Source organism: Siphateles boraxobius, unplaced genomic scaffold, assembly GCF_051911475.1.
Source record: "Siphateles boraxobius isolate OS27281-9 unplaced genomic scaffold, OSU_SipBor_1 12, whole genome shotgun sequence".
Taxonomy (NCBI): domain Eukaryota; kingdom Metazoa; phylum Chordata; class Actinopteri; order Cypriniformes; family Leuciscidae; genus Siphateles; species Siphateles boraxobius.
In genome coordinates this window covers 11971827-11993610 of record NW_027508722.1, presented here as the reverse complement: position 1 = coordinate 11993610, position 21784 = coordinate 11971827, and the positions used below count along the sequence as shown (strand labels likewise).

Here is a 21784-nt window from a genome sequence, read left to right as displayed (position 1 = left end):
CAGAAACTTTTAACTCTCTTTTCCAGAAATCTCTTTTCCAGCACTTTAGACACAGTTGCTCCATTGCGCTTAAAGAAGATCAAAGAAAATAGTCAAACGCCGTGGTACAACGAGCACACTCAGGCCCTAAAGAGAACAGCCAGAAAAATGGAGCGAAACTGGAAGAAAACAAAGCTGGAGGTATTTTGCATTTCATGGAAGGAGAGCTCTATTGCATACAGAGAGGCCTTAAAACTGCTGGATCTGCTTATTTTTCAACCATATTAGAAAAAAATAAACAAAACCCTAGGTATTTATTCAAAACAATTGCTAAACTGACGAAAAATACATTTTCAAGCCCAGAAGTTTGCAAGCAGCACAACAGTAATGACTTTATAACCTACTTCACTTATAAGATTAATAACATCAGGGAAAAAAATATAACTATGCAACCGTCTACTACAGTATCGCATCAGACGATGCATTGTAGTCTCACTGACGAAAATTTTCATTCATTCATTGTTATAGGAGAGGAAGAATTTTCTAGACTCGTTAAATCATCTAAATCAACAACTTGTATGTTAGACCCTATACCGACTGAACTATTGAAAGAGATGCTTCCAGAGGTCATAGATCCTCTTCTCAATATCATTAATTCATCTTTGTCACTAGGATACGTAATGACAACTTTTAAGCTGGCTATGGTTAAACCACTTATTAAAAAAACGCAACTTGATCCTACAAAATTAGTCAATTACAGGCCGATCTCAAATCTACCTTTTCTGTCAAAGTACTAGAAAAGGCAGTATCCTCAAAACTAGGTTCCTTTTTAGAAAGAAATGGTATCTGTGAGAATTTTCAGTCAGGATTTAGACTGTACCATAGTACTGAGACAGCTATCAGAGTCACAAATGATTTGCTCTTATCATCCGATCGTGGTTGTATCTCGCTATTGGTGTTACTCGATCTTAGTGCTGCATTTGATACTATCGATCACAATATTCTTTTAAATAGACTCTAAAATTATGTTGGCATTAGTGGAATTGCATTAGCATGGTTTAAATCATACCTATCTGACCATTATCAGTTTTTAGCAGTAAATGAAGAAATGTCTTATCGATCAAAAGTTCAGTATGGCGTACCACAAGGCTCAGTACTAGGACCGTTGCTGTTCACTCTGTACATGCTACCCTTAGGAGATATTATTAAGAAGCATGGCATTAGTTTTCACTGTTATGCTGATGATACTCAGCTTTATATTTCTTCAAGCCCTGACGAAACTTAACAATTCACCAAATTAATGGAATGCATAGCTGATATAAAAAATTGGATGACTAGTAATTTCCTACTACTTTACTCTGAAAAAACAGAGATTCTAATTATTGGACAAAAAACTTCCTCACGTAATAACCTAGAATACTGTCTAACACTTGATGGCTGCTCTGTCAAGTCCTCGTCGTCAGTTAGGAACCTGGGTGTGCTCTTTGATAGCAATCTTTCATTTGAAAGTCACGTAAATAGTATCTGTAAAACCGCTTTTTTCCATCTAAAAAATATATCTAAATTACATCATATGCTCTCAATGACAAATGCAGAACAATTAGTTAATGCGTTCATGACATCAAGGCTAGATTATTGTAATGCTCTTAAGGGTGGTTGCTCTGCACGGTTAATAAACAAACTACAGCTGGTCCAAAATGCAATCGCTAGAGTTCTTACCAGAACCAGGAAGTATGACCATATTAGCCTGTCAACACTGCATTGGCTCCCTATTAAACATTGTATACATTTTAAAATTCTGCTGATTACTTACAAAGCACTAAATGGTTTAGCTCCCCAGTACTTGAGCGAGCTCTTTACGCATTATACTCCTTCACGTCCATTGCGATCTCAACATTCTGGCCAGTTGATAATACCTAGAATATCAAAATCGACTGCTGGCGGTAGATCCTTTTCCTATTTAGCACCAAAACTTTGGAACAATCTTCCTAACCCTTGTCCGGGAAGCAGACACACTCTGTCAGTTAGACTAAAAAGATTAAAAACAACTAAAAATCTCTTTGGCTTAGCATACACATAACACATTATAGACTTCTATAATTCAGTGTTAGGCTGCATAGTTTAGATCAGTGTACCTGAGACCCGCAGTGACGGATTAATTGACAGCTGCTGTCAGACTCGCTAAAATGGAGAGCGACTGGAGTGACACAAGTGGCTTTGCAACAGAGCGGTCATTTGAAGTTGAGGACTTTTCTCCCCCACCTTCACCTGAAGTGGAGGATGTTGAATTGTCTGTGTGGACACAATACTCGTTTTCAATACTCGTAATTCCAACTCCTGACTCGCTTCAGTAGTTTTGACGGAACCATATGCTTTTATACCTGCCAAGGGCGTGATGAGCTCGCACCAAGGGCGTGATAGAGTTCCGTCATAGGGTACCCTACGTCACGGAGTACTACTACTTCAGGAGCTTTTCTTTTAACCTGAAGAGGGCAGCACTCACATGTTTTTACACCATATATTTGAAAATTAAAACACTTTATACCCAAATGCCAAAAAATGTACTCGAATCAAAAACAGCATTTATGAAGCTCCATTCTTACAAATCATTAACTAAAAAAGTTGTTTTAGTGTTTAGTTACCCTTTAAATAAAGAGCTATAGGTTTAATTCGATTTTTGCGGTTCTCTGAGTGTTCACATTTTAGACTAGATAACTTCTGGAACAACTGCCTTGACAAATAGACTGAAGTCTGTTCAATGAGATGACTACAGAGAAAAGAAGAGGAAGTGGCTGATGAGCGTTCAGCTCCCGTCCTGAAAAAGAAAGTTGACACTTCTGAGAGGGGTCAGCATGGATAGAGACTGATTCAGTGCAGGAAAAGGTGAAAATTTCATTTGAGACTTTTCCTAAGGACAATTTTACCATGCATTATGCAATTTTGTGGCTGGATGAATCAAAAGCCAGACTGAGGAGAGAAACAACGGAGCCCATACACCACAACACCAGGCCTTTGAGTGCCATCACAGGCTGACGATCCAACAGTTCATCTGAATGATAATCCACACAGAAAGACTTCCATCCCCTCCCTTGCTGCATTTTCATTGATTACTACAGAAACTGCTTCAAATTGTGTTCATTGTTATATTAACTTGATTCCTTTGATTATTCACTGGTCTCATAGCTGTTCTTTGTATTCCCTGTTAACCCTCTGAGGTCTAGGGCATCGGTTCCCAACAGGGGGGTATCGGCCCACAAGGGGGCCTCAGCGAGCTTTTTGGGGGGTTGCGTCATATTTTGAAAAGCCTTGAACAGTGAGCATTAAAGCAGCAGTCCGTAACTGTGTTCAAAATTTACTAAATTTATATAATGAGCAAGTACATCATGAATTCATTTCCAAAACGTGTTTTTGTCTCATCCTGAGTCACTATGGTACACCTATGATAAGTGTTTATTTTGGGACTATTTTACACTGGTTCGGATCGTATCGCTGCGGTGTCCTTTTTGGGGTCCTTGACATGTTTTGACATGCCCTGACATTTGTGCTTTTTTCAGTTGCTTATAAACATATTAATTGCAAAGGTATAATTACACTCTATTTAGCACAAACAGGGCTACCACAATATGTGAGCAAGATGTATGTACATGTTTGTATTTTTGAGAGAATATTGTTTATGCATGGTTATTGAAAAAACTAAAACTTAAAGTGTCTGAAATAAGGCCACAAACCACATACTAAATATGTGTCCACAGGACTTTTGACTAATGGGTGTTGTTGCCTAGAATATTTGCTTCAAAATGATCTGAAAATCATCCTGCCTAATCATTTACACAAAACAATACATTGATTTAAATTTTATAAGACACCTTTTGTTTGGAAAGGCAATATGCATGGAGGCGTGTTCACACCTGAGAAGACAAAGGCCAGATAATGTGCGAGCTGCATATTAATGAGCCTTTCACACAGCTGTGTCACTGGGTACCAAAGAATGCGACCTCGGACAAAAGAAATTATATATATATATATATATATATATATATTACAATTAGAAATTGTAGCCAATTACAAATAGGTTACAATTACAACAACAATTACAATTTTAACAGTATTTCAAGTGTATTCTTTCTTTGTAAAAAGTATACATTTTATCATACGTATGAAAAAAGGTAAGGATTCATTGGTTTGAATATTGGAACAAACACTATAATAACATCTTAGTTGATAATTCAATATACCTACTTTATTTTTGACAAAACATCCCATACTATAGTATATGAGCAGAAATTTGCGAACAAAAGCTTACCTATTTAATGTGACAGTAGTATTTTTTTACAGTCAAAACTTTATAATCTATCCAAAACCAATCACGAAATCTTGTCTAAACATTCATATTTAGTCTGTAACATATCGTGTTTATGATATTATATTAGCATGTTAATTTGCAGTTTGTTGCTTATACAGACATTTTATTTCAACATATTTCAGTCTATTTTTACTCATCTTAGAAGGCTATAGCAATATAGTTTGGATGTGTTCATGTACATGTTTACTTATGTAGGTGCGAGAGTGAATGAACGGCACAGACACGCGCTGTATAACTGAAGTAAACAACGCGCCCGCACGCCTGTGTCGTTCATTCATCATTTAGCCTACACACAGACAGGCAATTCATATATAAACAGTTTTTTTGTGGTTTACAGACAATATTCAATATCGCGATTAGAACAAAGCACTTAAGAATAAATGACTTACTACATCAGCTGGATCCGTTGCTCCTCGAAATGAAACTACCAGCACTTTTAGTACATTTTCCAGGGTTATTAGATAGTATTATTCCTCACAGCGTAGGGATACGCTGTGTACACAGCGGTAGTAAGATACTTCCTAAACATGATGTGTTTTATAATCCAGCTGGTGGGCGTTGGCATGTTTGAATGGCTTGCCTTAGATCATTTGCGTTTGAATACCGCACGCTCTCCGTGGGCGTGGCACATTAACGCGTATTCAGGTATGAGCTGGAAAGAAAAAGACTTACATCGCTCTTTTCATACAGATTACATAAACTGAGAATATTTGTTTTTTATATAAATTAATTCATTTAAAAGAAGAGAGTTCAAGCTTCATTATGGAAAAACACTCGTGCCTGTATGACAAGTATTCGCGGAATTACAGTTAATTTTCGGTCGCATTTCAGAATGGACTTCACTGACAGAGAGAAAGCAAAACTAGCATCATGTTTATTTTTCTTTATTTGACTAAAAGCACAATACTTTGTTTATATTGTGAGTATACACAAAAAAAATAGAAACTTAACAGGATCGAATGATGTATAACACTAACACGTAAGATCAAAATCAACAGAGTATTTTGAGTCTCTTTTGCACTGATAAGAAAAAAAGCGAGACTATCGCGCCGGCGCGATAGCCGACCTCAGAGGGTTAAACCAACATTCGGAATCTGCTTTCAGTAGGTACCAGTCCAGCCCTTCTTTGCATCTTAATGAAGGAAAAGGAAGTTAATTAACAGATGTGGGCGCTTGACTCACCAATCAGTTAAAACTGGGGCTGGATTTGGAATAGTGAGTGTTATTACATCAACCAACTGGGAGTATAGACAACTAGATTATTGACTATGCCGAATTCTCGGGCAAAGAACAGGCAAATAGGGCACAAGGTGTCCAAAGAGAAAATTGTGGCTAGAAAAACAACAATATTGGTCACTCCATTTCGTTTAAAGGTATTTTTCTAGATTCAATAATAAATCACAAATGCTGTCATCACCAGTGGTATTAGACAGGAATGTTTTTTTTTGGCCAAGGGTCCAAGATTGTGTAGAGATCTTCAATATTCTTCTAAGTAGAACTGATAAGTTCAAGTCAAGATGGCGGCACCCTGTGACATGTAGTTACTTCAGAAAGAACAAAGAGACAATAATTAAACTAAACTAAAGTGATAGTTAAATTATCCGAAAATAAGACAAAAAGCAAACAAAATGCCACAGAAGAAAATCAGCAACGCAGTTGAGGAGGAGTTGGAGGAGATTCGAAAATCTTTAAACTTCATGTCCGATGAGTTGAGCAAAGTTGCTAAACAACAAGCTATGCTACTTGATCTGATGGATGAAGTTAAACAACTGAAGAACCTTGTGAAAGATAAGGATAAGAAAATTGAAGGATTGGAGAGAAGGATTGATGATCTGGAACAATATACAAGAATGGAGGATTTAATTATAAGTGGATTGGAAACAACACAACGAACGTATGTTAGTACTATAGCCAGAGACAAAGTATGTGAAGACGCCCTGCCAGAGGAACTTCAAACGCTGGAAAAACAAGTAATAAGGTTCTTTGAAAGTAAGAATATGAACATTCAGAGTGATAATGTTGTGGCCTGTCATAGCCTTCCCTGGAGGAACAGCGGAGCAAAGCCTGTCATAGTTGTTCGGTTTGTGAATCGGAAACACAAAACTGAGTTACTGAGGCAAGCCAAAAAGTTGAAGGGTACAGGGGTGTATCTGAATGAACATCTTACCAAGAAGAACACCGATATTGCTAGAAGCGCACGCATTTTGAGAAAACAGAACAAGATACAAGCTACATGGACAAAGAATTCCAAAGTGATGATACGGCTAAATGGTACACCTGAAGAAGCCAAAGTACTCACAATAAGAGAACTCAAAGAATTGGACCAGTAAGTGTGGACTATTGTATGTGGAGAAACATCCATGATAAACGACAACTGTGGATCATGTTACAAGTGAGGACTGTGTGGAGGAATATCATATGTACTTATACATCACCAAAATAAATGATGGACATTGAAAAGTATTTTTTGTTCCCATTCAAAGATATTGATGATGGGGAGTTTGTTAATATTCATAAGGACTGTGTGTCTGACTGCTTACAAACTCAATACTGTAAGTACAAAAACTTTAATTTTAAAACTTTCAATCACACACATTATAAAATGTATGATACTGAAAATGATATTGACCGGAAAACCATTTTTTCAATAATGTAAATAACAATTGTAGTGAGTATTATACTGAAGAACAATTTAATAGAAATGTGGATATGGAAGGGGCATTCCCTTTCAGTCGATAACGTCGGACGTAGTCGACGCGACTGAAATGGGATCACGCTAGGGAGCCTATCATCTTCGAGTACTATTGAACGAGCCAATGTAATTGGCGTGCGTGATTCGCATCACACACTCCGCCCCCGCGGCGCGGGTATAAATACGGAAGTGGATGCACGCACTAGTTGCCTTTCGCTTCGGAGCCGATCGTTTGATGTCTCTGAGAGTGCTGTTGTCTACAACGAGCGAGTGTGTCGGTGTTCTTCAGGAAGACTCTCCCAGTGCTGGTGTTCTACAGCGCGAGTGCAGCGGTGATCGCGAGCTTTGAGCTCTCAACTGCTGTTTTAACAGCAACAAATTTCTAAATGTTTGTGTGTGTTGATGGCTGGTTAGAGGGCGGAAAAGTGAGTGCTTCACTGTTTCAGTTCTCTGTTCAGTGTTGCCGCGGTCATTTCCCTGTGTGCTCCGGCACTGGTGACGGTCCTATTTTCTGAAAGAGCAACACGGGTGCGTTTGCGTCTTTTTCAAGATGTCATTCCGCCCGTGCGTTTCTGGGTGCGGTCGTTCCCTGTCTCTCTCTGATGGTCACAACTGTTGTGTCACGTGTTTGGCTTACAGCACGCTGAGACAGCTTTTGTGGACAGCTCATGTTTTCACTGTGGGAACATGACTGTCGCAGTGTTGAGGGCGAGACTCGCCTTCGTTCGCGGAGAGCGAGTCCCCATTACCATGCCCCACCCTCGGGTGCTGTGTGGGATGGGTGACCGGAGGATAGTGTTGGATGTCCCGCCCGGTAACCATTCCCTGTGGGCTCCTCACTCCTCCCTTCCACTGCAACCACTGGAGCCTCCGGTGTTGTCTGCTGGTCCATCTGTAATGGGTGGGCCAGCGGTTTCACTCGGGGCTCCCCTGGAGGACAGGACGCCGATTGCAGCATCAGAGGGTGAGCTGACTTCTGGAGATGATGACTCGGCTGCATTGTCTCCCTCCGGGAGTTCAATGTTGCCCGAGCCGGATCCAGAATTATCAGCTATGCTGAAACGGGCCGCCGAGGCTGCCGGGCTCGAGTGGAACCTCCACCGTGTCCCGTTCAGTCTCGGTTGGAATCTGGAGTTTGGTATCTTGGGGCGGGCCGCGCTGGTTCTCAGCTCGCCGCCCCAGTGCCTTTCTTTCCCGAAATGCATGGAGAGCTTATCAGGTGGTGAACAGCATCTTTCTCTGCCAGAAACTGCCTGAATAGCTTTTCCCCCTCATTACCCTTGATGGAGGAACGGTGAAGGGTTGCGAGGTGTCCCTCCATTGGAGCGGTCTGTCGACACAGGTGCACCTGTGTCCGGCGGCCGCTGCCTTTTGGGGGGATCCTCGTCTCCCCCCTAAGGCCTGTGAGTTTCGTCCGTTCCGACGGGCAGAGCTTACAAAGCCTGTGGGCAAGCCCCTTCCTCTTGCGTGCCATGGCGTTGCTGCAGGCTAGGGCACCCATGGCATGCACGAGGGTAATCCAGACCGTGCGCTCATAGGTGAGCACCGCACTGCATCCGACCTCACCCTCCGGGGTACGGGTGTCGTAGCGTGCGTGATCGGTCTGGCGATGTCCACCTTGGTGGTCCAGTAGCGCCTTCGTTGGCTCAGCCTGGTTGGTATGGCGGATGCGGACAAGGTTCGGTTCCTGGTCTCCCCAATTTCCCAGGTTGGGCTGGTCGGCGACGCGGTGGAGAACTGCATCAAACAGTTCTCTGCCGCTCAAGCGCAGACGGAGGTCATCCGGCACATCCTGCCCCGGTGGCCAGCTGCTGCCTCCACCCGCCGCCGGTGGCAGCTCCTCCGCCTGCTCGTCGCCGTGGGCGTTCTCCGGCCGCCGCTCCTGCTGGGCCTCCGCAGCAGCCTCCACCCAGGCCTCAGCAGGGAGCCGGCCGCAGTAGAGACGCCCAGCCCGCTCCAGGCGCTGCCAAGCCAGGTGGCAAGCGACAGCGAAAGCATTCCGGAGCGGGCCGCCCAGGAATGGATGAGATGCTCTTGGAGTGGCACGATCACTCCCTCCCCCCGGGTGAGGGCCGGGTGGAGCCTTTGTTTGTGTGTGTGTCTGTTCCGCCGCTGGCTCCCTAAAAAAAAAAAAAAAAAAAAAAAAAGCGGAGCAAGCGGTACCCACACTTCAAAGAGAGAGCAATTTCATCTGTTCCTGGGTCCCAAGAGGGCCAGTCTGGCGGGTGTGACCCTGTAGAGCCTTACACCCCTCAGCTCCCCCTTGGTCGCCAGCAGGCAGCTTGGTGCGTTTGAGGACCCGGTCATCCGCCTTCTCACGCGCCCCCTGCCGCTTGTGGAGACAGGTAAGTGTTGCACAGCACACTAACACCACTCTCTCTACTTTGCTGCCCCACCTCAGGCTCGGCTACCCCGCTCAAGTCAGTGATAGTCATCACATTAGGTGTTGAGCAGACGTGCTCCTGAAAATTCAGTGATATTCATCACACCGAGTGTTGAGCAGTGCTCCTGACTTGTGCGTGCTTATCTTATCCTGCTGGCGAAGGATTTGATATAGCCGCTCCTCCAGCCGGTACGAAGGCCAGTTGTAAACTCGTTCTTCGTGCTACTAGGTGGTGGGTCGTGACCATCTTGGCCCAAGATTGGTCTGCAGCTTTGACCTGAAAGACATGTGCTTCAGATCTCTACCTCCCGCACCGCAGGCCATCCTGTGTGTTGCGTCTAAGGGTGGAGTATCAGTACAGTGTCCTTCCCCTCGAGTGCTCCAGAGCCCGTTGGGTCTTCAGGTCAACTGGAAGAGAGTAATCTCGCCCACGGGCTGAGTATCTCTTTTCTAGTTTTGGAGAGGTACTCGGTCCAACATGTCTCTCCAATGAGAATGTGTTCAGCTGGTGTTGAAGTGAGAAAGGGTCCCACTGAAAGAACTTTCAGAGGCTCCTGGGGTATATGGTAGTCGCAGCCTTTGGCTCCCTCCATATGTGACCGCTTCAGCGCTAGCTTCACGATCGAGTCCCGAGGTGACCGTGGCAGAGCAGCTCACCCTGTGTGACTATAGTTCATCCCGGTCTGCTGCCAAACCCTCTTCAACAGAGCGGCCATGTACAAAGGGCGTGTTTTAACGGGGGCCTGGGCGACCCCCGACTACACGGGCATTCGTGCCTCGAGTTGTTAGACATTGCGACCGTTGCGCAAGCTTCCCCTGCATGTCACAAACTCACCCGTCACCTCCTCCTTGGAGTCAGACGCTTCTGAGGGCGCCTTATTCCACTCCTCCCGCTTACTCAATCGTGCCGCCATCGAGCCTCACGACAGTTATAGCCAGGGCAAGTGGAGACTCCATCCCCTGGGTCCGGCTGGGTCATGACCATTCCGGGGCCGCTCAGTTGCCCCCCCGGTTTTATTTTTCCGCCAGTGTTTGGGTAAAGCGAGCGGACTACCCTTGGACAAACACTGGGACTCAGCGGCCCCAGGGGCCCGCAGAAATGCGTTTAACCCCAGTGAGCCTTCTAAAAGTGACTGCGACTCATGGTCGCCTTGCGCCTGCAAGTCAGTGAAATCATCACTCTTCATGTTGAGCAGATTAGCTCCTGAAACTCAGTGAAGTTCATCGCACTCTGGTGTTGAGCAGCAATGCTCCTGTAGCTCAGTGAGTCCATCACAGGTAGCTCAGTGAATTCATCACACGCAGTGCTGAGCAGAAATGCTCCTGGTGCTCAGTGAAGTTCCTCGCACTCAAGTGTTGAGCAGAAATGCTCCTGAAGCAGAAATGCTCCTGAAGCTCGGTGAGTTTATCACACTCAGGTGTTGAGCAGGAATGCTCCTGAAGCTCAGTGAACTTGTCACACCCAAGTGCTGAGCAGAAAATGCTCCTGAAGCCCAGTGATCTTCACATGTTGTGTTGAGCAATGCTCCTGTCTTTTGCGCCCGTCACTTGCACCTACGTGCCATGTCAGGAGAGGAACAGGTCTTCATAGTTGCCCCTCATTGGCCCAACTAGACCTGGTTCCCTTCAACAGCCTTCCTGACTTCCCCTGGATTCGGGGACGGGGCACGATGGCACACGCGTTCTTCCCCCGGAGATTCCGGGCGGTCTTACATCCGAACGCGGAGGTTCAGGTGGCTATCACAAGAACATGTGTTAGTTACCATCACTTCTGCGAGCACCCCCTAGAATTGGGTAGCGTGCTTACGCCTTTAGAAGTGGAACCTAATCGTTGAGTGCGTCTTCTCCCCTGAGGAGATCCTGAAAGCTTTCGATCACTTCAGTGCTCTCTTTCCTGCAAAATGGGTTGCAGTAGGCTGTTTTCCTAAATCACCCTCAAAATGATGTTGCCTCGGTGTTTAAACGACGCTCATCGTGTTGCAGAAGTATGCAGAAGCACGTTCTGATCGTCAGGTTCCTGAGGAGCATGGTCTTGTAAATCCTTGTGTCCCTCTTTATCCTCTTGGGCCTTGTCCCTGGTGCGACTGCACTGCAGAGACCGCCCCTGAGCCACTGCAGGTAGTGAGTTAAAAATTCTGTTATATCAGTTCTCCTGCTCGTGTGGTCTCTACTAGAGGGTAGGGACTTGCTCGCTTTCGGTCAACGTATTGTGCCTGGAGTCTGGGCCGGCTAACTCTCACAAGCTGAGACCCCGGCTCGGATTGTGCCCAAGGTTCCTACCTCTCCCGTAATAGGAGCAGGTGGTGAGCCTGCAAGCGCTGCCCTGGAGGAGGCAGATCCAGCCCTGGCTTCTCTGTCCGATTCGCTTGGACGTGTACAGAATGCAAGTCATAGACCTCAGACCAGCTCTTCAAATATCTGTTGGAATTCAGCAGAGAGGGAAGGCTGTTTCCATGCAAAGTTGCACTTAGTGCTTGCCTTCATTTCGGCAAAGATCCGAGATGCAACATGTCCACTTAGGGTTGAGCTCCTCTATGATGAGTGTAAAGTGCTCCGCCTGGGCGTTGACGATATACTTTGCTAAACAGATTCTAGAGTTGGGGGCTGGACGACACCTAGTTGAACCGCTGCTTCCCGTGGGCTCCCTTCTCATGAAGCCAGTTTCACCGTGAGCCCGGTTCAAGTGTCGGCTTGCTGCGCCATTCCCCTCCTATGGACTGGATACGTGCGCCTTTCTACTCCAGTTGAGTTCCCTTAAAGTTGAACCCTGTTGAGTTCCTCCACACCCCTCCGACGTCGGACGTGCGGAACGTCTGGTGTTAGGCCTACCACTCGTAAGCAGTGTGGAACCTGTGTTAGGCTGGGTCCATATGTTGCGGTCCCTTCGGTGACCCCATATGTGTATTCTTCCACGATACGGCTCCCTGCGGTGAGCCCGTGTCTTCCCTCGGCAGAGTCTCTGCCGTCACTGTCCGGTGTGTCTCCCCCCGTCTTAGGCTGGAGCCACCCCAGTGACATTCCATATGTTAGACTGCCCGGTTTCCGCCCAGTTCATATGTGTATTCTCCACATTTCCTCCCTCGGGTTGGATGTGGCTTCCGCAGCGTCCCTTCCTTCCAACGTACGGGGAACGCTTTCCCAGTGGTCCTGTAGGAACAGCAGTGACTTCCCTGGCCTAAGCCCTGTCCTTCCCCGCCTTAAGTTTGCGGGGGCATCAGGAGGCTTTGGTTTAGGCACTGGAAGGTGGCAGCGTTAGTGGCGTGTTCAATGGTTGATCCCATTTCAGTCGCGTCGACTACGTCCGACGTTATCGACTGAAAGGGAACGTCCTGGTTGCGTATGCAACCCACCGTTCCCTGAAGGAGGGAACGGAGGACGTAGTCCCCTTGCCACTACCGCTGGACCACCGCTGACCCCGGGTTACTCTCGGCTCCTCAGCGAAAAGCAACTAGTGCGTGCATCCACTTCCGTATTTATACCCGCGCCGCGGGGGCGGAGTGTGTGATGCGAATCACGCACGCCAATTACATTGGCTCGTTCAATAGTACTCGAAGATGATAGGCTCCCTAGCGTGATCCCATTTCAGTCGCGTCGACTACGTCCTCCGTTCCCTCCTTCAGGGAACGGTGGGTTGCATACGCAACCAGGACGTTATCAATAATACATCTTAATAGTAGAAGTCTTTATGGAAATTTTGCACAAATTAAGGATTATTTGTGCCAGTTTAATACATTGAATGTGATTGCTGTGTCAGAGACTTGGCTTGATATTGAGAAAGTACAAAATGTAGAATTGGAAGGATACAAATTGTTTACGATTAACAGAGTTAATAAAAAAGGAGGAGGTGTTGCTTTGTATATTGATACAGCGTTAAGATGCACATTGATTAAAAGTATGTCAATGACTATAGAAAATATCTTGGAATGCTTAACCGTAGAAATTGGCATTGAAAGATCTAAAAATATAATTATTGGTTGTGTATAGAACACCAGGAACATGTATCGATACATTTATAAATAAGATAGTTGGTATACTTGACAAATGGACTGAGAACAAGGTACAAATTGTATGTGGAGATTTTAACATTGATTTGTTGAATCCAAACAGATATAAGAGGACAACAGATTTTTTTGATACAATATAGAATAACAACAGATACTGCTACATTGATAGATAATATTTATACAAATTAAATTGAAGCAAAAAAAGTAGGAGGATTATTTAAAATGATATGACAGATCATCTTCCAGTTTTTGCAATCTTTCAAAAATTATAAAAAAACAAACAAATGAAAATAGGACAAATAACTGACTAGACATAGAACACCAGAAGCCATTAGTGCCCCTGAGGAGGACTTACAGAAACAAAACTGGAGTCAGGTTTATGTAAATAAAGATCCAAATAGAGCCTATGATGCTTTTTTGACCATACTAACCAGCAAATATGAAAAACATTGTTTGTCTAAGAAAATTGTAAAGAAGCGCAAAAATGATGACAAACCATGGATTACAAAGGGAATAGAGAAGGCATGTAAAAAGAAAAATGCTTTATATAGGAAATGTATAACAACTAGAACAAAACAAGATAATATAAGATATAGAAAAATAAATTAAGTATTATATGATTTAGTAAAAAAAGACTTTATTTATTATTATCATAAATTATTGGACAGGTATAAGAGTAATACACAAGCAACATGGAAAGTGCTCAACAGTATAATTAGAAAGAATACTGAAAAAGTAGATTACCCAAATTATTTTGTAAATGATGATGTAATAATTATAAATAAAGTGAATGACATTGTCAATTAATTTAATGAGTATTATATACATATTGGATATAGGTTAGAAAAAGAGAATGTGAAGCAGCAAACTGGGCACAGGGTAGATGAAGCTATTATTTCTAGTAACAAACATTCAATATTTCTTAGGGGAGCTGATGAGATGGAAATACTAGACATTGTTAATAACTGTAAGAATAAAAATTATACTGATTGTAATGATATTGACATGTCATTATTAAAAAATATAATATAATATATAGCAAAACATTTACATTTATTTGTAATCAGTCCTTTTTAACAGGCATATTTCCAAGTAGTATGAAAATAGCTAAAGTTATTCCTATTTTTCAAAGTGGAGATAGACTGAAAAATGGAATTTTTCCAATTTCAGACCAATTTCTCTGCTTACCCAGTTCTCAAAAATTTTAGAGAAATTATCTGTGCGAAAGCTTGATAGTTTTATAGATAAACATAAGCTATTGAGTGAACATCAGTATGGCTTTAGAGCAAATAGGTGGACCTCAATTGCAGTGATGGAACTGGTAGAAGAGATTTCCACTTCTATGCATAATAACGAATATACTGTGGGGGTGTTCCTAGATTTAAAAAAAGCTTTTGACACTATTGACCACAGATTATTAATGAGGAAATTGGAGAGATATGGCATCTCATAAAAGCCTTCTCTTGGATAAAGGAACACGCCAACTTTTTTGGACTTTAGAGTTACAGCACGCACCGAGAATTACACGCACAGAGAATTCTCTGTGCTGAAACATTACCTGGTCTCTCCTGTTTATTGTCGCAGCTCTTTACAATACAGCAAACACCCATGATTGTAAACTATGCTTTTAGTATCTAGTAATTGCTGACTCTATTACCGGTACAATGAACTCTCAATGGTGAAGTTGAGACCTCACCACCTCACGACGGTGCGTCTCAGGTGCATATGTATATCATATGTAATCACTCTGCCCAAGTAGCAGTGCCTCGCCTTCTGAGAATATAGTTCCCAATATTTATACGGTTTAAAAGATGCCTGTGTCTCATATGACCTTGTTATTTGTACACTCTGTGACTATACAAATCACAACATGTAAATAGGAAAATGTTTGCGTTATTTTGTCACTTATTGGGATTAGTATGCCATTTACATCCAGTATTTGTGCTAAGCTAGGTTAGCGGTGGGTGCGTCAAACAGAGTTGCAGCACGCACGGAGATGAAAAAGGTATGTATGGACTTATCTAACACTGGGGGATACAGTGAATAAGCTAAAGTCCAAAAAGTCGGCTAAAGTCCAAAAAGACATTATCTTGAGGATAGACATCAGTTTGTAACAATTAAATAATATTAAATCTGATCTAATGAAAGTTACTTGCGGTGTTCCACAAGGTTCGGTGTTAGGTCCCAAATTGTTTGTATTGTATATAGATGATATTTGTGAAGTGCCTAAAATATTAAAAAGGGTATTGTTTGCTGATGACACAAATTTATACTGTTTGGGGAAAAAATTGGATCAGCTTCTGAATACAGCTGAAATTGAATTGATGGTCTTAAAAAGATTGTTTGATGATAATCGACTTTCATTGAATTTGTGTAAAACAAAGTTCATAATATTTAGCAATCAACAAAGTAATAACAAAGCTAAAATTAGGATTAGTAATGAGGAAATAGAAAGAGTATATGAATATAAATTTTTGGGTGTCATAAATTATCCTGGAAATCACATATAAATAATTTAAAAACAAAAATGTCTAAATCCATTGCAATATTAAATAGAATAAAACATATTTTGAAAAAAACCCCATATATATATATATATATATATATATATATATATATATATATATATATATATATATATATATATATACTGTATTGTTCGCTCATAGTTCCATACATTACTTATTGTGTGGAGGTGTGGGGTCATACATATAAAACTAATACAAATTCAATTTATATGTTACAAAAGAAATTAATAAGGATTTTAAAATGGGCTGACTATTATGAACCAACAAATATATTTATTAATTTAAAAGCTTTAAAATTTGTTGATTTAGTTGACTTTTATACTGCACAGATCATGTATAAAGTATATAATAATTCTCTTCCAAATTGTGTTCAGAGGCTGTAAAAAAAAAGGTAGTCAGTATAAACTAAGAGGATGTATATGTTTAAAAAAGTAAGAGCAAGAACTAATACAAAAATAGATGTATATCTGTTAAAGGGGTAAACCTATGGAATAATTGTGACAAGGAATTAAAATTGTGTACTTGACTCTGTAAATTCAAGAAAATGTTTAAAAACAAGGTGATAAACAATTATATAACTCAATATGAATAATTTGTGTACGTCATATGTAAATTATTGAAATAATTTCTGATATGTGTACCTTTGTAATCATGTATGTCCTTTTTAGAAATTGTCGTACAGTGTATGTAACTGTTTGTTTATTTTGAATGGAGCAAATCCAGAGAGGAAATTGACTCTCATTAAATAATTATGTATAAAGGGTAGGCGTAATAAGCAAAGGCTTCAGCTAATTGAGTGTATTGATCAAATTTAAGAAATTGAAATGAAAGATCGAGCATACATTTCATAAAATAATGGGGGAAAAATGCCCTTTATAAAGGTAAAAAAAATTAACTGATAAGAGTGTTTTCCAACAGTGATGTAATGAAACATTGACAATTTAAGTTTGAAGGGAGTAAACCCTCTGTTTAGGCTATTGAGGAAATTTAATTTTGCCAAAAGAAAAACATTTTTTTTAAATAAACGCTATTTTTAAATCAGCCTACTTCGGTGAGATATGATACCATATTATCATGCTTAACACTGATAATTTGAATAATGGTAATGTGATGATCAGATGCAGATATCTAAATCAATAGAATATCATAGGTTTGGGCCATTGGCGGGTGGATTATTAATTTTTAACAGCGGATTTGGGTGACTCAAAGTGCACCAGATTAACGAATTTATCTTGGCATGCCATCGTACCCCCCTAGAGGAACCAATCTCCACCCACAAAAATACTGTGGGAAACACAGTAGGCTATATGATGGTCTACGAAAAATACAAATTGAATTATCTTATTATTAAAATACACTAGTGCAATGCCCGTGCAATATGCCTTTGTTTTTGTGTTTTTAGTAATTGTTGGTTTGGTATGTTTGAGTTGCTGGCCTAAACTCTGAGAAAACGATAACGTTAAGCGCACCAGAATAAAATATAATATTCAGAATTAAACAGTTTAGCTGACTTAAAGGTTCAGTTAACATCCACAAATGAATAAGCGCGATGATTCAGGGGAGGTTCAGACCTTGGCTTGAGCAAACAGTTTGTGAATAGGCTACTACAAATGATGGCCGTGAATAAAATATAATATTCAGATATTTTTAAACCCCAACCCTCTAATGTCAGAATGTTTATTTTGGGGAGTGGCCACTCAGTGTGCAGTGTGAGCCAGCTAGAGCCGCAAAAGCCATTGTGTGCTTCTTTTACCGATATATTTGACGATATCTTTTGCAATTCAAATGCAAACAACATCAAACTCGGTACTGCACTTACTCGTGCCCGTAGCAAGACACCTGTCAAGTTTGAAATGCTTCTGACTAACGGTTCGAGAGATATGCGAATAACAGATTCAAAATCTGTTTTTAGAAAACGCCTGAGCAAACAGTTTGTGAATAGGCTACTACAAATGATGAATAAAATATAATATTCAGATATTTTAAAACCACAACCCTCTAATGTCAGAATGTTCATTTTTAAATCACAACCTTCTAAACATCATCTAAACATCTTCAATGTGTGTTTCTTTTACCGAGATATGCGAATAACAGACACACAGACAGACATTTCTGTAATTTATAGATAGATGTATGTGTGTCTGTGTATAGGCTATAGTATTATATTTATAAATACTGTATATTATGCTGTGTGTACTGTGTATGTTTTAATCGCGAATAATCGATTTTACAGTATTTTTTTTTTTTTTTCATTTTTATTAGGGACCATATACAATCTATAACATAAATGTTGCCATTTGATGCATTGTACCAGAGTTAGCCATAGGCTATTTTACATCTACAGTCCGCTGGCAGGGTACAAATAAAAACAACCCCCCCCCCCCCCCCCCAAAAAAAACCCCCCACATTTTATCAACACCACATCAGCTTCAGTGAGTACAGATTTGAGTAGTCTTCAGAAAGGATTTTAGTTCTGACTTAAAACTTCTAATGGAATTTCAGCTCTTTAAATCATTCGCTATTGCATTCCACTGTGTAGTGGCTTTGTAAGAAAAAGCATATTGTCTAAAGGTTGAACGACAGAAAGGTATATTACAATCAAAAATGGATGCTATTCTGGTAGATTTTACTGAAGCTACGGGGCGATTGCAAATAAAAACCAATAAACAAGCAGGGGCCAGGCCGTGTAGAATCTTATACACTAGAGTCAAGTTCGAAAAGAGTCTAAACTTTTCAAAACTCATTAAATTATGTTTCTCTAGGATCAATGGTGATAGCGAAATGGCTATTTCTAGCTATTAAGTATTTTTATAGCTTGCTTGTATAGTGATTCTAGAGGTCTAATGGCAGACTCACTGGCTTGTCCCCATCAGGTGATACAATATGAGATGTGTGAAAAAATTAAAGCATGCATAAATATTTTGGCTACATCCATAGAGAGGAACGATCTAATCTGTATTTGTAAATTGTATTTGATAGTTTTTGTCATTTTCTTAATGTGTTTCTTAAAACTAAAATTTGAATCTGAGATGAATCCAGGATATTTAAATTCAGTTACTATGTCAATTGCTTCGTTTTTAATTAAAATAAAGTATATATGTGCAAAATCAGTTTTTGCGTGTGTTTTTAGTAATCGTTGGTTTGGTGTTTTTTAGTAAACAGTGTAGCTGGCTTAATGTTTAGCTGACAGAATGTTTATTTTTAAAACACAATTTTTAAAACACAACCCTCTCTAACGTCAGAATGTTTATTTTTAAAACACAATTTTTAAAACACAACCCTCTCTAATTTCAGAATGTTTATTTTTAAACCACAACTTCATTGTGTGCTTCTTTTATCGATATATTTGACGATATCTTTTGCATTTCTAATCCAAACAACGTCAAACTCGACACTGCACTTACACGTGCCCGTAGCAAGACCAACCCTATCTCACGACGAATTCGTACTAATTCGCACGATTTAACCAAGTGGCTAAATCGTACGAAATCATACGAGCTGGCTCGTACGAAATCGTACGATTTGTTCATCCCATTTAACACACCCCTGTGTAATGGCAAATTCGTAGTAATTCGTACGAATGGATTAAATCGTACTATATCTTACGATTTTGTTAATCGCAGTCAAGAAGTGCGACCCAATTCTCATTCGCACAACATCACGATATTTATCAACAGTTTTACATGCCAAATTTCGGTGAGTATTTATCAGACGGTGTCTTGGTGTTCGATATAAAGTTCATTATTATGTTCTTTATTAATTCAGATCGGCTTCTTAATGTTCCATGGAATGTATTTGTCATCTATATTACATTATTTTTTGTTCAAAATAAGTTTAACCCAACACATTATACTAGGCTACTGGTGATTAGCGGGTGATTAAACCCGTATCAGCATTCACATAACGGGCCAGATCTTCGATCATTTTATTATATTCATATTTTTGGAGTTAATGTAGTCTACCACTGTACTTCTACTGTGGTATTTTGTGTTTATAGTACACAAATCATACCATGGTTTTACCGCAGTAAGCCTATTTCTTCTGTGGTATTTTGTAGTAGGCCAACCCTACAGTGACAGCAAACCTTACCATGCTTTTACCACAGTAATCATAGTAAAAACACAGTTACAATAACACGTAACTTTACCAAGCTTTTATTTGATGTAAGTTACAATCCAGAAATCTTGAGACTTTCTTTTATGGTCACAGTTTTATTTTATTTTATTATTTAGTCTTATGATTGTGGGCTGATCTTGGTGTTTGTTGTAAATAGTTATATACATAAAATGTTTAATAAATAAAGATTAAAAAAAAAAAATCCAAAAGTTGTAATTCACCATGTTTTTGTCTTGCAGTTACTTCACATACATCTCATACTCCTCCATCTACACGCTCCACAACATTTAAACCAACGGCTCTTTTAAGAGCCATCACTTGCAAAAGCTCTCCTACTCTGTCACTCTCTTACACACACACACACACACACGCACGCACGCACGCACGCACACACACACACACACACACACACACACACACACACTCTCTCTCTCTCTCGACCTCCCCCTCTCACACACTCTCTCTCTCTGTCTGTCTTTCAATTTTCCTATTTCTCTTTGCATTCTTTCTCTTCTTTTCTTCAATATGGCGTCTTGTCAAAATTCATCAAGTTTTGACCAATTATGTCAGGAAGCTGCAATTATTTCAAGGGATCTTGAAATCAAAGCTGACAATGCTGAACTTGAAGCAGCTACCAGGAAGGCTGAACAAATTCTACAAACGTTCAATCCTCCACTGGTAATGTTAATTACATTTCAGTTTTCTTCTTCATTAAGTTAATTTTTTTATTCACATTAAGTTGCTTTAATAAATGTATATTGTTTTTATCTGTTAATAGATTTCCAAGTCCTTGCTTTCAATCACTTTTAGCAATTTCTTTCAACAGTTTTATTTCTAATTTTCATTAATTTTTCCCAGCTGAAAAAGAAAACCAAACGAGCCCATGGCACTCTTCTCAAGCCGGTCTCTTTTGTGGAGAGGGATGAGTATGGGTATCTTGAGCCTAAACGGAAAAGCCCAAAATCTATAAAGGCAAAAAAATTAAATGGTATGTCTGCTATAATTTGCACAATGTGCTCTAGCACCTCGTACAGTTTTCTCCTCTGATAATGTGTAGCATCATCATTTGCCTGTACTGTATATTTCTATTAATCTCTAATAAATCTCTATTTATAGCTACAAAGATCAACAATTCAGTTAGTACATCATCTCTGGAGTCTGGGCAAGGATACATTGATCATGGTGAGTAATAACACCACCAATTGTCACAAATCATGCAGAGTTATTATTAATTATTTGTAATGTCTCATTGTTCCCAGGTGAAAGTCCATCACTGTCTGCTCGCACTGTTTTGCCAGCTGTCGAAGATATAGGTGTGTATTATTGTGTCATTACTGGTCATCAAAAGGTATGTAGTTATTTTTTTCAGAATTATAAAAACTTAGAATCTATCATGGAAATTTCCATGTAGTCATAATAATAATTTAACACTATTTTATTTATGGTAACTTCATTTATTTTTTCTAGATTGCCTTTTGCCTGTTGAGGCACCTGAGCAAATGTGCCAATGTACCACTGATTACATTGAGGTGACAGAAGGTAAAAGGGCCATTCTCATAGGAATCGATGTTGAGTCCAGTGTAAAACAAACAAAAACAAATATTTTAATGATTGTTTGTTTTGTTATATTACAAATACATTGTTATTATTTCAATAGGTCGCTACAATGTCAGCTTGCCACAATTCACATGTCCAATATGTCTTGTGAGCAGAACTACC

The 21784-nt window shown here is 40.5% G+C and overlaps 1 protein-coding gene and 1 long non-coding RNA gene across 2 annotated transcripts in view; one reads left to right on the top strand and one right to left on the bottom strand.

The window, feature by feature from the left end:
• Positions 1-21784, bottom strand: part of LOC143715966 (uncharacterized) — a 139502-nt gene that overhangs the window by 87508 nt on the left and 30210 nt on the right. The window lies entirely within an intron of this gene.
• LOC143713525 (uncharacterized) lies at positions 20584-21319 on the top strand. The gene is made up of 3 exons (XR_013195108.1): positions 20584-20743; positions 20924-21053; positions 21182-21319. It is a non-coding gene; the product is annotated as an uncharacterized LOC143713525 (long non-coding RNA).